Source organism: Cervus canadensis, chromosome 10 (assembly GCF_019320065.1).
Source record: "Cervus canadensis isolate Bull #8, Minnesota chromosome 10, ASM1932006v1, whole genome shotgun sequence".
NCBI classification, from domain to species: Eukaryota; Metazoa; Chordata; class Mammalia; order Artiodactyla; family Cervidae; genus Cervus; species Cervus canadensis.
In genome coordinates, this window is record NC_057395.1 from 63,764,251 (window position 1) to 63,778,913 (window position 14,663).

At 38.1% G+C, this 14,663-nt stretch overlaps 1 long non-coding RNA gene across 1 annotated transcript; it reads left to right on the forward strand.

Moving 5' to 3' along the window:
* The first annotated feature begins 46 nt into the window (after positions 1-46).
* Positions 47-9,673, forward strand: LOC122448861. The gene is made up of 3 exons (XR_006271797.1): positions 47-1,051; positions 2,417-2,512; positions 9,474-9,673. It is a non-coding gene; the product is annotated as an uncharacterized LOC122448861 (long non-coding RNA).
* Positions 9,674-14,663: the final 4,990 nt, after the last annotated feature.

A 14,663-nucleotide genomic window follows, 5' to 3' on the forward strand; every position in this document is an offset into this window, starting at 1 on the left:
AGTTGCTAGCGCAAAGACAGTTGGTACCCGTACCGTCAATCTTTCAGAAAACTCATCACTGAGTGGAGTTCAGTGGTCGCCGCCTCCTCGTGGCACCGCCCTAGAGCTATCAGAAGGTTTCTGAGTTGACGGTTGCCCCCTCCCCCGGGCCTCCCACCCAGGTGTCTGTCAAGGTCGCTGTAAACCAATCTCGTCCATATGGCTGTAGAATAAAAAGAAACGCTGTTATACAGATTATCTGCGAAGGGTGAAGACGGAGTGAAAAGCAACCAAGAGAGAAGATGAAAAGAGACGTTTAGGGGTAGGGGGCTAAGAGTGTGAAACAAAAAGATTTCTCGGCCTGTGGAGCCAGTGGACCAGGCACTGCGTTGACTGCCTAGCTTCAAAATACCCTTGGAAGTAGTGGGCAAAGGCAAAGACAAGGTGAAAAAACACTGCATCCCTTGGCAGTGGTCCAGCTCTGTGCCCCTCGAATTTATAATCTGACCTTGTGTGGGGGTTGCTATTGTTTCTTCAGAAATGTACCCCATCCCCCTTGGTATGTACTCAATGGACATGAAACTGAGCAAAGTGAAGGACAAGGAAATCTGCATTCTATGGGCTCGCAAAAAGTTGGACGTGCCTTAGCGAGTGAATAATAATCCCCCTGGGGTTTGACTCCTCGTTCCTGAAGTCTCCCAGATGCGTGGCAGTTAGAATGTACAGTCACCACTTGTTCTTTCGTCTACGCGGTGAAAAAGCGGAGAGCAGAGAGGTCATTGTCTACAAGACTTTAAATTCTAAGATAAAAATGGTTGAAAAATTTAGAAAAAAAATCAAAGCAAAAAAATCTTGAAGAGAAAATCTCGAAGTCTGTTGACAGCTTAATGATTGACTGCAAAGATTTGAGATGAGTTTGTGTAGCTGCTCCAATACTGTGACCTTGGGCAAGTAAATGAACCTACCCTCCCGTTTCTTCCTGTGAAGAAGAGTGCAATTACTAAACCTCTTTTTAGTGGGGAAGACCAGTAATGCTCGCTAGTGAATTCTAAGCACTTAGCCAGATGCGCAGGTATAAACTCATTAAATCAATGAATGGATGAATGAAGGCCTAATAGGAGTATAGAAAGGGTTGAATGAGGTAATAGCCTCTTTTGCCATGTAAAATGCCTGGCAAATATTTAATCCTCAAAAAAGTTAACTTCTATTATCTCTAAATAAAATATTTAGAGGAAATCTTGGTGTAAAGAGGCTTTGCATTTCAGATTAACTTTGCACTTAGGTGTTTCTTTTAGAGAATGAATAGATTTTGTATAATTAGTAATACTCCCTTAACTTCTTTTCCTGAAAACTCACTCTTCATTTTTTGAATGTTGAAAATCATCACATTATATTGAAATACAATTATTTTAGAGAAGACAAGCTAACCTTTGCCTTTGTTTTTCCCTTTAATTCTAGTGTTGTGACTTGTTAATTGTGAAAATATTAAAACATAGATGGTGGCCCCTACTTAATTTTGTTTGGGAATATGACTGCACAGAATCTGACTTTAACCTCTAGACTTCTTATTTGAGAAAAGAAATATTTTAAACTCTAAGTTACTTGAGTATTCAATATCTCTTTTTTTGTTGTTGTTGTTGTTTTTTATTCTCATTTTATTTTATTTTATTTTTTTTTTTGTTTCATTTTATTTTATTTTTTATTTATTTATTTTTTTTATTAGTTGGAGGCTAATTACTTCACAACATTTCAGTGGGTTTTGTCATACATTGATATGAATCAGCCATAGAGTTACACGTATTCCCCATCCCGATCCCCCCTCCCACCTCCCTCTCCACCCGATTCCTCTGGGTCTTCCCAGTGCACCAGGCCCGAGCACTTGTCTCATGCATCCCACCTGGGCTGGTGATCTGTTTCACCATAGATAATATACATGCTGTTCTTTCAAAACATCCCACCCTCACCTTCTCCCACAGAGTTCAAAAGTCTGTTCTGTATTTCTGTGTCTCTTTTTCTGTTTTGCGTATAGGGTTATCGTTACCATCTTTCTAAATTCCATATATATGTGTTAGTATGCTGTAATGTTCTTTATCTTTCTGGCTTACTTCACTCTGTATAAGGGGCTCCAGTTTCATCCATCTCATTAGGACTGGTTCAAATGAATTCTTTTTAACGGCTGAGTAATATTCCATGGTGTATATGTACTCTTAAGTTGTTTTCTGTTCCAGAATGATCAGAGTGAACCTGGAAATTTAGCACACAAACAAGAAACTCCAACTGAAAAACTCAGTCTCTAAAATGAAAGTATTTTTATGTATTTAAAAGGAAATGTTAAAAACATGATATGCTTTTTATTCACCATGCAAAACCTCTCTCTGTCTGGCTCGTGTACTCCTTCCCTTTTCATCATTATGTTCTCAATTCTTTTGCCTCGAAGGTAATTGGGTTAAATCATCGCAACCAAGAATATCATTCTATCTTAAAACTTGTGAAGAGGAGACCACAGGCTAACTAAGGGCCTGGGATAAAGAAGGTAACAGATATTATGCTTAGAGAATTTGGCTGATAATTAAATATATTTTGCCAATGTGAGTTTTTTAACGTTCATGTATGACTTTTCTGGACAGAAGATGCTATTTTTCATACTTGCATTTTAAAAGTTAACATTCAACGTATAGAATAAGTGCGTTTTAATCTAGTTTCCTTGAGACCTTAAGACTGACTTAGAAATTTTGTTTTATTTATAAATCTAACTAGAATATTAGAATGACTTTCACTTTTTCTATTAATATTGAGTTGAATTCAAATTGAATGGACTAAACTCCCTTCAAAAAGTCGGTCCCATTTATGTTAGATAAATGTCCTCAAATTTAGTGGCTTTTGTCAGTTTAACATGGTGTGTTTTTTTTTTGATGTGTTATTTTTGAGTACTTTAAAACTTTTACAAGTTATAAACTCTTCTAAACTTAGAAGATTAAAATCACAAATATAGTGTTTTAAACGTTCTTAAAATATTCTAATGTAGTCTCATACATTTCCAATTAAAATGACAAATCTCGTTACTTAATCACATTTTTTACCTGAATTTCTAGTACCCCAAGTTCCTTTAAACATTACAATTTAAATACAGAAATGTATAAAGTGGGTTTTGCTGGTGGCTCAGATAGTAAAGAATCCACCTGCAATGCAGGAGACCCTGGTTAGATCTCTGGGTCAGGAAGGTCCCCTGAAGAAGGGACTGGCTACCAACTCCAATATTCTTGCCTGGAGAATTCCCAGGACAGAAGAGCCTTGCAGGCTATAGTCCTTGGGATCACAAAGAGTCAGACACAACTGAGTGACTAACATATAACATACATATGTACAAAGTATTCTTAATCTTAATATAAAAGATTTGTCTTTAAATTGAAATTTCTCTGAGTAAAAAGATGCTTATAACAGAAAGGTTTTATTATCTCAAAAAATTTTGATATTAACATTCCAAGAGAATTCAGATATTATCTCAGAGGACCAAGGTTTCTGATTGGCCAGAGTTTCTGACCTAAACCAACAACTGTTTGCATACTTTACCTGACAGATTCCAGCAGTTCTTGAGCCACTGGGGACACTATGAACTTTCTTTTTTCCCTCTCAGTCTCTGTAACAATGAGAAACTTAATCCCATTTCATACTAGTGGAGGTAATTTTGCCAGCCTTAGGACTTTTGCCTGATTTGGGAGGATCAAATCATCCCCCTCCACCCTCATTTGGACTTGATTGTATAATCAATCTACTTAAAGATTGAATTTGGCATTCATTTCGAATACTTGCCTGTCTACTGGCCATAATATCAGGAGCATTGTAGTGACATATCCAAAAGGAATTTGCATAAATTCGTCCTTAAGAGCTGTTTCGTGGGTATATCACCAGCCACTTATTTGTCCATCTGTCCATCCCATGATGATAAAGATTATGCAAGACACTATTTATTTCTTGGCCACACCACCCAGCTTGTGGGATCTCAGTTCCCTGACCAGAGATTGAACCTGGAATTCTAACTACTAGGCCATGAGGGGACTCCCTCAAAAAATTATTTAAAAAACAAACATTATTTTAGATTAAACATAAAAATGGCAAAAATTTAATAAGCTATAACAAATTTAGAACATTCCTTTAGAGGTTTGTTTGATTGAAGTATGTTGTTCTAGGTTCACTATATATTGATTCAAAACTTTTATAGGTTATAATACATTTATAGTTATTATAAAATATTCTCTATATGCCCTGTGCTGTACAATATATCTTGATAGCTTATTTATTTTATAGAGAACAGTTAGTACCTCTTAATAGCCCTGTTTTGCCCCTCCCCTTTTGTTTTTGGCTGCCCTGAGTCTTCCTTGAGCTGCATGAGCTTCTCCTGATGTGGTGCATGGGTTCTGGTGCGAGAACTTAGTTGCCCCCTCACATGTGGCATCTTAGTTCCCCAACCAGGGATAGAACCCAGGCCCCCTGCATTGGAAGGCAGATTCTTAACCACTGGACCACCAAGGATGTCCCCTGTCCCCTTTTCTTTTAGAGTTTTATCTGTGAAATGTACCATTTACTGTTTCATTCTGTGCTTAGTACCTTTTGAATTTTTGGCACTCAGTGGACAATTTGTGAGGACCAAATAAATAGAAAACACAGTCTCTTTCCTTTAAGACTTTCCAGTTCAGTTAGAGAACTCTTCTTCTTTTTTTTTCTTTAAATTTAATTTTTTTTTTTGCCACACCATGTGGCTTGCAGGATCTTAGTTCCCTGGTCAGGGGTTGAACCTGGGCCCTTGGCAGTGAGAATTCAGAATTGTAACCACTGGACTGCCAGGGAATATGTTTGGGATAGTGGTTTATATTAAAATTTTACACAGACTCAATCCCTTGACCATCATAAAATTAATAATAGCATGGTTATAAAGTTCTACACAGTTTACAAAGCATTTTCTATACATTCTCATTTATTCCTCTAAATGTTGTTTACTTACTTGAATTGGATTAAATAAATTGATGGGTTCAGACAATGATGGAAATGATCACAAAATCTTTAAGAACTGATTGACGTAAGTCATCAGAGCAATTAAGGATTTTTTTTAAATTTTACTATGAGAATTATCAAACAGGCTGAGAAAATAATACATATGCTTAACAATTATTTTGAATTTAACATTTTTCAATATTTGTTTTACCACATATTTTACCAATCATTTGCCTATCCCTCTTTCCATCCAGGTATCCAGCTTAATTTTTTAATGTGTTTCAAAATTTCAGACATTAATGCATACCATCTCTAAACTCTTCAGCATTGTGTATTTTTTAACTAGAGTTTAGTGCTCAGTGCTCAGTTGCTAAGTCGTGTCCAACTCTTTGCAACCCCATGGACTGTAGCCCACCAGGCTCTCCTGTCCATGGAATTTTCCAGCTGAGAATACTGGAGTAGGTTGCCATTTCCTTCTCCAGAGAGTTTAGTAGTTATTCACATTTGGTTTTGGTTTTTTTTGTTTGTTTGTTTTCAGTGAGATAAATTTTACGTACAGTGAAATGAAAAATCTTAATTGTACTAATATATGAGTTTTCACAAATGCATGTAAATTGGGCAATATTAATTTTCTTTAAAATGAAGGAATGAAAAAAAATAAAATGAAGGAATGGCAGAAGCAAGTTTAGAGGACCACAAAAGCAATATGTTTAATTCCAAAATATTATGATTCAACAACCAGAGAAATGGATAAAACATTGAAAATTAGGAGGCAGAGTATTGTTGAAAACATCTGCTAACAGAAGCAAAAAGAAATTCAATCAAACATAGTATTGCAAAAGATTTGGAATTTAAGCAAATCTAGCAATGGAGAGGAAGATTCTGCTGACAAGGCATCACAAGATGGAGATACACCTTGAAAGTGATGGATGAAAAACCAAAGAATCATCAAGCCACAGTGATTTTAAATGAAAAGCATGTAATTCCATGATATGAGTGAATGAAAATGAATAGCTCAGAAAGACAACATCTCTGAAAGGGTGTGTCTAATAGACTCAATTTTTCTGTTTGTTTTTGAGCAAGAAAAAAAAAGTCCTTAACAGTCATTTTCTGGAGGAGACCCAAAGGGACATGAAGTGCACAAACATCTCTAAATAAGCAAGTCCTAACTCAATATAGCAGAGAAGGCAATGGTACCCGACTCCAGCACTCTTGCCTGGAAAAATCCCATGGACAGAGGAGCCTGGTGGGCTGCGGTCCACGGGGTCACTAAGAGTCGGACACGACTGAGCGACTTCACTTTCACTTTTCACTTTCATGCATTGGAGAAGAAAATGGCAACCCACTCCAGTGTTCTTGCCTGGAGAATCCCAGGGACGGGGGAGCCCGGTGGACTGCCATCTATGGGGTTGCACAGAGTCGGACACAACTGAAGTGACTTAGCAGCAGCAGCAATTCAATGTAGAGATGAAGCATCAGAGTTGGAATATGGGCAGTATGAACATGACTTGTGTGCAGTTGCTGTAAAAGAAAGATTTTGGTAAGAATGTGGAGAAAGTAGGACTTTCTAGACATTGCTGGGTGAATGTAAAATGGTACAACTGTTGTAGAAAACAGTTTGGCAGCTCCTCAAAAAGTTAAGTATAGAATTATCATATGACCCAGCAATTTCACTTCTAAGTATAGACCCAAGAGAATTGAAAGCCTGTCTTCAAACAAATACCTGTACACAAATATTCATAACAGTATAATTCATAATAGCCAAAAATGAACTCAACACCAATGTCCATCAAGTGATAACTATATAAACTGAAAGTGGTATATCCGTACAGGAGAGTATTATTCAGCCATGAAAAAGATTGAAGTACTGATACATGCTACCAATTATGCTAAATAAAAAATGCCAGACACAAAAAGTCACATAATTCCATGTATATGAAGCATTTAAAATAGATAAATTCATAGAGACAGAAAGCAGCAGACTAGTGGTTTCCAGGGGCTAGGAGGAGGGAGGAGTGGGGAATAACTACTTAATGAGTATGAGATTTCCTTTCAGAGTGTTGAAATTGCTCTGGAACTAGTGACTGGAGATGGTTGCACAACATTATGAATGTAGGAAATGCCAAAAAAATGTATAGTTTAGCATGACTCATTGTTAATTTTCTTTTGTGTTATATGAATTTTACCTCAATTTAAAAAAGAAGGAAAGAAAGGGAAGGGTCATCTAAGGACCCCCAGACTCTATAACAAAATGCTTCAGGGAGATAAAAGTCCCCCAAATCCCTGGTTTCTAGATCACATCACATGTTTCCCTATTTTCAGGATATTGAAATAATTTCTTTTTTTAAATTATTTTTGGCTATACTTGGTCTTCAGTGTTGCACGTGGGCTTTCTCTAGTTGCAGTGCCCTGGCTTCTCATTGCAGTGACTTCTCTTGTAATGGAGCATGGGCTCTAGGCATGCAGGCTCAGTAGCTGCAGCATGTGGTTTCAGTGGTTGTGGCTCAAAGACTCCAGAGCACAGGTTCAATAGTTTTGGTACATGGGCTTAAGTAGCTCAAGGCATGTGAAATTTTCCTGGACCAGGGATTGAACCCATATCTTCTGAAATGACAGGCAGATTCTTCACCACTCGACCACCAGAGAAGTTCATTTATTTATCTCATAACTGGAAGTTTGTACCTTTTGACTTCCTTCACCCCATTCCCTTTCCCCTGAACTACTTCCCCCTGTTCGCCACAAATCTGATCTCATTCTCTATGTCTGTTTGCTTTTTGTTGTTTTCTTCACTTTTTATTTTGTATTGGGCTATAGCTGATTAACTATGTTGTGATAGTTTCAGGTGGACAGCAAAGGGACTCAGCCATACAGATACATGTATCCATTCTCCCTCAGACTCCCCTCCCATCCAGGCTACCACAAAACACTGAGCAGAGTTCTCTGTGCTATATAGTAGGTCCTTGCTGGTTATCCATTTTAAAGAAATGTTTGCTAGGTTTTTTTTTTTTTCTTTTTTTAATATATATTTTTATTTGTTTATTTATTTGGCTGTGTCAGGTCTTACTTGCAGCATGTAGGATCTTTAGTTGTGACATGTGGGATCAAGTTCCCTGACCAGGGATCAAACCTGGGCCACCTGCTTTGGGAGTGCAGAGTCTTAACCACTAGACCACCAAGGAAGTCCCATGTTTGCTTGTTTTTGATGTATAATTGACCTACAAGGCTATGTTAGTTACTGTTACACAATATAATGATTTAACATTTCTATACATTTCAAAATATATACCTTGATAAGTCTAGTTATTACCTGTTGCCTTACAAAGATATTACATAATTATTGACTATATTCCTCACACTATATTTCATACCCATGACTCGTCTATTTTGCAACTGAAAGTTTGTATGTCTCTCAATCTCCTTATTTATTTCTCTCCACTCCCAATCGCCCTCCCTTCTGGAAACCGGTTTGTAATTTTACAATGTTTACACGATCAGTCTCATTAGCACTGACTGCCCAGTGACTCCTTCACAAAGGTCTTGGTCCCAGCCCCTCTGAGTTCAGAGACACAAGCAGACACCAAGTATGGCCTCCTCTTCAGAGGTCTGTTTCAGTTCTGTTTAGCACTTCCTCTAAGTGTATACATTTTAATCATTCCAACCTCTTCCCTTTGCTCCCTCAGCCCTAAGCGTTGTAGGTGTTCCTACAATTAACAATTACTGCCTTCACAATAGCTTAGATTTCTTCTTTTGCTTCTTCAGTTACATGGTTGATAATCCATTATATCAAATTGTCTCTCTTCAGATAACAGGTGGTCTCTACCTCCCTCCATGAACTTGACTAATACATGAAAGTGAGTGAAAGTCCTTCAGTTGTGTCCAACTCTTTGCAGCCCTATGGACTACACAGTCCATGTAATTCTCCAGGCTAAAATACTGGAGTGGGTAGCCTTTCCCTTCTCCAGGGGATCTTCCCAACCCAGGGATCAAACCCAGGTCTCCTGCATTGTGGGAAGATTCTTTACCAGTTGAGCCACCAGGGAAGCCCAAGAATACTGGGTTGGATAGCCTATCCCTTCTCCAGCAGATCTTCCTGACCCAGAAATCGAACTGGGGTATCCTGCATTACAGGCAGATTCTTTTACCAGCTGAGCTATCAGGGAAGCTCTTCAAGGTTCAACTCAAATGCTACCTTCTTTGTATGTCTTTTCCAATTACCCTCAGTTTAAATTATACCTCCACTTAATTCTGAGTGCCATTCTTAAGGTCTATAGGCTTTGTTTTCATAATCATATGCCAAGTCACACCCATATACCTAATAATAATATTTCTCTACAATTACAGTGAAGCACCTTCACTCAGATTAATCATGTGGAATATAATAGATTCACCCAGCAATTCTAATAGAGAAGGGTAGGTATAGAGCAAGTGAGAACAGATATGGGCTCTCATCTGTTCCCCTACATAGTACAGTTCTGTTAATTTACTTAAACTCGCAATTGTTTCAGTTTCCCCAGGTTCACAGACTGATCTGAGGATTAAGTAAAATAATACAGAGAAGATTTAGTAAGATAATGTATGTGAAGCTTACAGTGGCCTAACTCACAGGAAGAGCCAAAGAGCCTCTTGATGTGAAAAAGTTGGCTTAAAGCTCAACATTCAGAAAAGTAAGAGCATGGCATCCAGTCCTACCACTTCATGCCCAATAGATGAGAAAACAATGGAAACAGTGAGAGACTTTATTTTCTTGGGCTCCAAAATCTCACTGCAGATGGTGATTGCAGCTGTGAAATTAAAAGATGCTTGCTCCTTGGAAGACAAGCTATGACCAACCTAGACAGCATATTAAAAAGCAGAGACATTACTTTGCTGACAGAAGTCTGTCTAGTCAAAACTGTGTTTTTTCCAGTAGTCATGTATGGATGTGAGAGTTGGACTATAAAGAAAGCTGAGTGCCGAAGAATTGGTGCATTTAAACTGTGGCGTTAGAGAAGACTCTTGAGAGTCCCTTGGACTGTAAGGAGATCCAACCAGTCAGTCCTAAAGGAAATCAGTCCTGAATAGTCACTGGAAGGACTGATCCTGAAGCTGAAACTCCAATACTTTGGCCACCTGATGTGAAGAACTGACACATTGGAAAAGAATTCTGATGCTGGGAAAGATTGAAGGCAGGAGGAGAAGGGGATGACAGGGAATGAGATGGTTGGATGGCATCACCTTTTCAATGGACTTGAGTTTGAGTAAACTCTGGGGGTTGGTGATGGACAGGGAAGCCTGGTGTGCTGCAGTCTATGGGGTCTCAAAGAGTCCCGACTGAGCGACTGAACTGAACTGAACTCACAGGAAATAGTCAATAAATGTGAAAAAAAAATAAACAGTTATTATTTTTGCTATTAGTTTATGGTTTATCCAGCTATGTGTTCCAAGGTCTTTTTTTTTTTAAGTTAAAAAATAATGCCTAGGTACACTTATCACACTCTCCCTTGCAGATTTCCTCTTATCCTGTCTGTTCCCAGTCAACTGGCCTCTTTGCTATTCCTTAAATACCCAAGGCATGTCTGTGCTTCTTAGAGACTTGGCATTTGCTGAAGCTTTACCTAGGACACCCTGCTCCAAAACAGATGCATGTCTTGCTCCTTCCTATTTCCTTAAGGTTGTAATCAGATGTTACCTTCTTAATGAGGTCTTCCCTGACCTTCCTATTTAAAACGATAGCATGGGGTTGAGGTTGGGATGCATTGGGAGATTGGGATTGATGGCAAACCCAATTTTATACATACATTAATATATGTATACATATACATACTACTGTATGTATAAAATAGAATCTGCACTGTAGCCCAGGGAATGTTATTCATTGTTCTGTGGTGACCTAAATGGAAAAGAAATCCAAAAAAGAGGGTATGTGTGTATACATATAGCTGATTCATTTTGTTGTGCAGCAGAAACTAATGCAACACTGTAAAGCAACTGTACTCCAATAAAAATAATTTTTAAAAAGTGGGAGCATGGGGACTTCCCTGGGGGTCTAGTGGTTAAGGAGTCCATGCTTCAAATGTAGGGAGCATGGGTTCAGTTCCTGGTCAGGGAACTGGGATCCTGCATGCCATGCAGCTCAGCCAAAAATAAATAAGCAAAAACGGATGGCATACTTATACCCCCTTTTCACTTAATTTTCTCCATAGCCCTTGTCATCATCTGACATACCATATATTTTATTTATTTGTTTGTTCATTATTTATCTCCCACCATTAAACTAAAAGTTCATGAAAGCAGAGATTTTTGTTTATTTCGTTTGTTGTTATATCCCCAGGGCCTGGAATACTACCAAAGACTACTAATGGTGTGCTGATAAATTTGCTCTTAAAAAAAAGAGGTCTGATGTTTGCCAATGTTCATAGTGTAAATATTTTCATTAGGGCCTATTTTAAGCTGCCAACTGAATATTTGTAAATAATAATCAGCTCTTACAAGACAGTACAGGCCAACTCCAGCAACCCACTGAATGTCTGTGACACTGAAGGGGTTACTTTTAACTTGTCTGAAGTTCTGTTTTCCTAGTGAAATATCTGTGGGGTAATAATAGAACCTGTTTTGGGGGCTTCCCTGGTGGTTCAGTGGTGAAGAATTCACCTGCCAATGCAGGAGACACGAGTTTGATCCCTGATCCGGTAAGACCCCCACGCCTCTGAGCAACTAAGCCCATGCCCCACAGCTATTGAGCCTGTGCTCTAAAGCCTGGGAACCACAACTACTGAGCCCTCACACTACAATTACTGAAGCCCTCGCACCCTAGAGCGTGTGCTGTGCACCAGGAGAAGCCACTGCATGGAGAAGCCTGTACACCACAACTAGAGAGTAGCCCCTGCTCAATGCAACTAGAGAAAAGCCCACACAACGACAAAAACCCAGCACAGTCAAAAAAATAGAGAACCTGTTTTATAAAATTGTGGCATAAGTTAAATGAGTTAATACAAGTAAAGCACACAAATCAGTGACTGACACATAGTTTAATTTTAGTACATATTTGTTAAATGTATTTTTCTAAAAAAAAAAATAAATGTAATTTTCTCCACATCCCACCAACATTGATTTGTCATTTCCAATTATTTTTGCTATATTTTCCAATGTTTATAACTGATTGAACAGGTCAATTGAGTTCTATGGTATTCTTTGATTCATGGCCACCTAGTTTGTTGGCCATGGTTTGCTAGTAGCCAAACTGTATGTATAAAATTTTGGCAAACATTTCTCAAAATGTTGATATTATTGTATTTCCTCCTGTGTTTGTGGCTGTTCATTGATTTTGACCACTTGCCCACTGGCAATTCTGCTATAATGGAGTGGAATTGAGTGACCCACTGAGGGTTTGGGAAGCAAAAAGGAGTTCAGGAAGCATAACTGTCCATCCTATAGCACTTTCTCGATCTGCTCCAGAAGTCTCCAATTGCTTGTATCTCCCTGCCTTGAAATGTCAATCTGGAAAGATGTCTGTGTTTTACCTCCTTAGAAGTAAAGGAAGTAAAGTCTCCTTTACTTTCCTTTAGAAGGTTGGTCTTGATCCTGCCCACCCTTGCTAGATTTAGTCAATCCCTCACTATTACTTCTCTTAGGCTATAATTCGGCTTCGTTGCTTATGCATTTGCCTTCACTACCAGATTGTGAGCCACTCTGGGAATATCAACAACTGCTTCTCCTTTACTTCTATCCCCCAGCTCCTAACATCCTGCCTGGAATGTGCTGGTTGCTTAACTACTATTTGTTGAATTGGTTGATGTTGCTTTGAAGACACACCAGTACGGAGCCAAACTAAGGAAGGATGAAAGAACTTCTCAGAAATAAAGCACATTGCCCAATGACAATTAAGTATAGAACAAGCAGGGCATGTTCTTACACAGCCAGGAATTCTTCATGATTTGAAAGTGGGCTGTGTGGGTGAGTTGGAGAGTCAGAGGAGATTCCATTGGAAAGATGGATAAGGGCTAATTTGTGAAGAGCTTTCTATGCTCTCCTAATAACAGTAGCAATGGCATGCCGGAGCAGACTCATACCAGTTTATGATTCAATAAGTGCCCAGGAATTTAGTGAGCTGATTGATCTCATATTGGTAGTCTTAAATCAGCCAGAGTGTGAATATTTATACCACAGATATCACAAATGCTACAACTCAATCTTTTCTTTTTTTTTCTCAGAGAATTAGTTGTTCATAAACTGCTGAAAGTTTTGGACATCATATTTAAAAGGTTAAATCTCATAAGATTATTATAAAGATTAAATGAGAAAATTCATAGGTGACATATTTAGAAAACCTGGTGTAATGGAAGTACTAAAAACAATACTGTTTAATTTTATTATTCATGCAAAATATTAAACACCTATTTTATGCTGGGTATCATTCCATGCATTGCGGATATAGCAGTAAACAAAACAAAGTCCCTGACCTCAGGAATTTTTTAAATTCTAAAGATATGAAACAGATTATTAACAAAAAATACATATGTAATATGCCAGATGGTGATAAGTGCTTTGAAGAAGAATAAAGGAGATTAAGGGAGAGAGAGAAAGAGGATACTGTTGTATTTAGGGAGGCAGCTTCTATGATAAAAAAAAACAAAACACTTGAACAGAGACCAGAAAGAAACAAAGTGCCAAGTTTTATGAGTATCTGAGGGTAGATTTTTCCAGGTAGAGGGAACAACAAGTACAAAACCCCAGGTAGACATGAACTTAGCGTGCTCAAGAAAAAGCAAGGATGCTCATGTAACTGGAGTGAGCAAAGCAGAGAGAAGAGTATTGGAAGTCAGAGAGCTGGGGAACACAAGAGGCTGATCAAGAATGGCTAGTGGGTAAAGATTTTGGATTTACTTTCAGTTAGGGGACAGCATTAGAGGGATTTGCATATGGGAGTGGATGATATGGTATTTTTAAATATATTTATTTATTTTTGCTGTGCTGAGTCTCAGTTGCATCACAAGGGATCTTCTGTCTTCATTGTGGCGTGTAGGATCCTTTAGTTGTGGCATGTAAACTCAGTTACAGCATGTGGATTTTAGTTCCCTGACCAGAGATTGAACCCCAGCCCGCTGCATTGGGAACTCGGAGCCTTAGCCACTGGACCAACAGGGAAGTCCCAACCTGTTTTTAAAGTGTCTCTTTATTTATTACTGCTGTTATGTTACAAAGGCAATTTGAATAGTTTGGTGAATAGGCCAGATTGGAGAGAGTTTGAGGGCAGAGGAACAAGAGGAGACTCTCCTCAGAATCTGGTTAGTTTAAGATTAATAAGCATGAGATCTGGAATTAAACTGTTGGTACTTAAATTATTCTTAGTGATGTGACCTTAGACAAGAAACTTCTCTGGGCCTCCATTACAAGGGACTTTCTTCAAGGGTTACTAAGTGAAATAATTCATGTAATTTATTATTTTTTTTTAATTCATGTAATTTATTATGATGAAATAATTTACAGTGAAATTTATAATGAAATAACTCACTTAGCACAGTGTCTAGCAAACAGTGAAAATTCAATAAATATTGTCATTATTTTTTTTTCCAAAAGGGATAAAAATTTGAAGTAGAATCGGGAGACAGGCAAAGGTAGGTGTGGTATGCAGAGATAAAAGGGAAATTTGGAAAATCTGTAGGAAATATAACTTATTTCTCCATTTGGCCAGTGATTTTACCCCAACTTATGTGGTG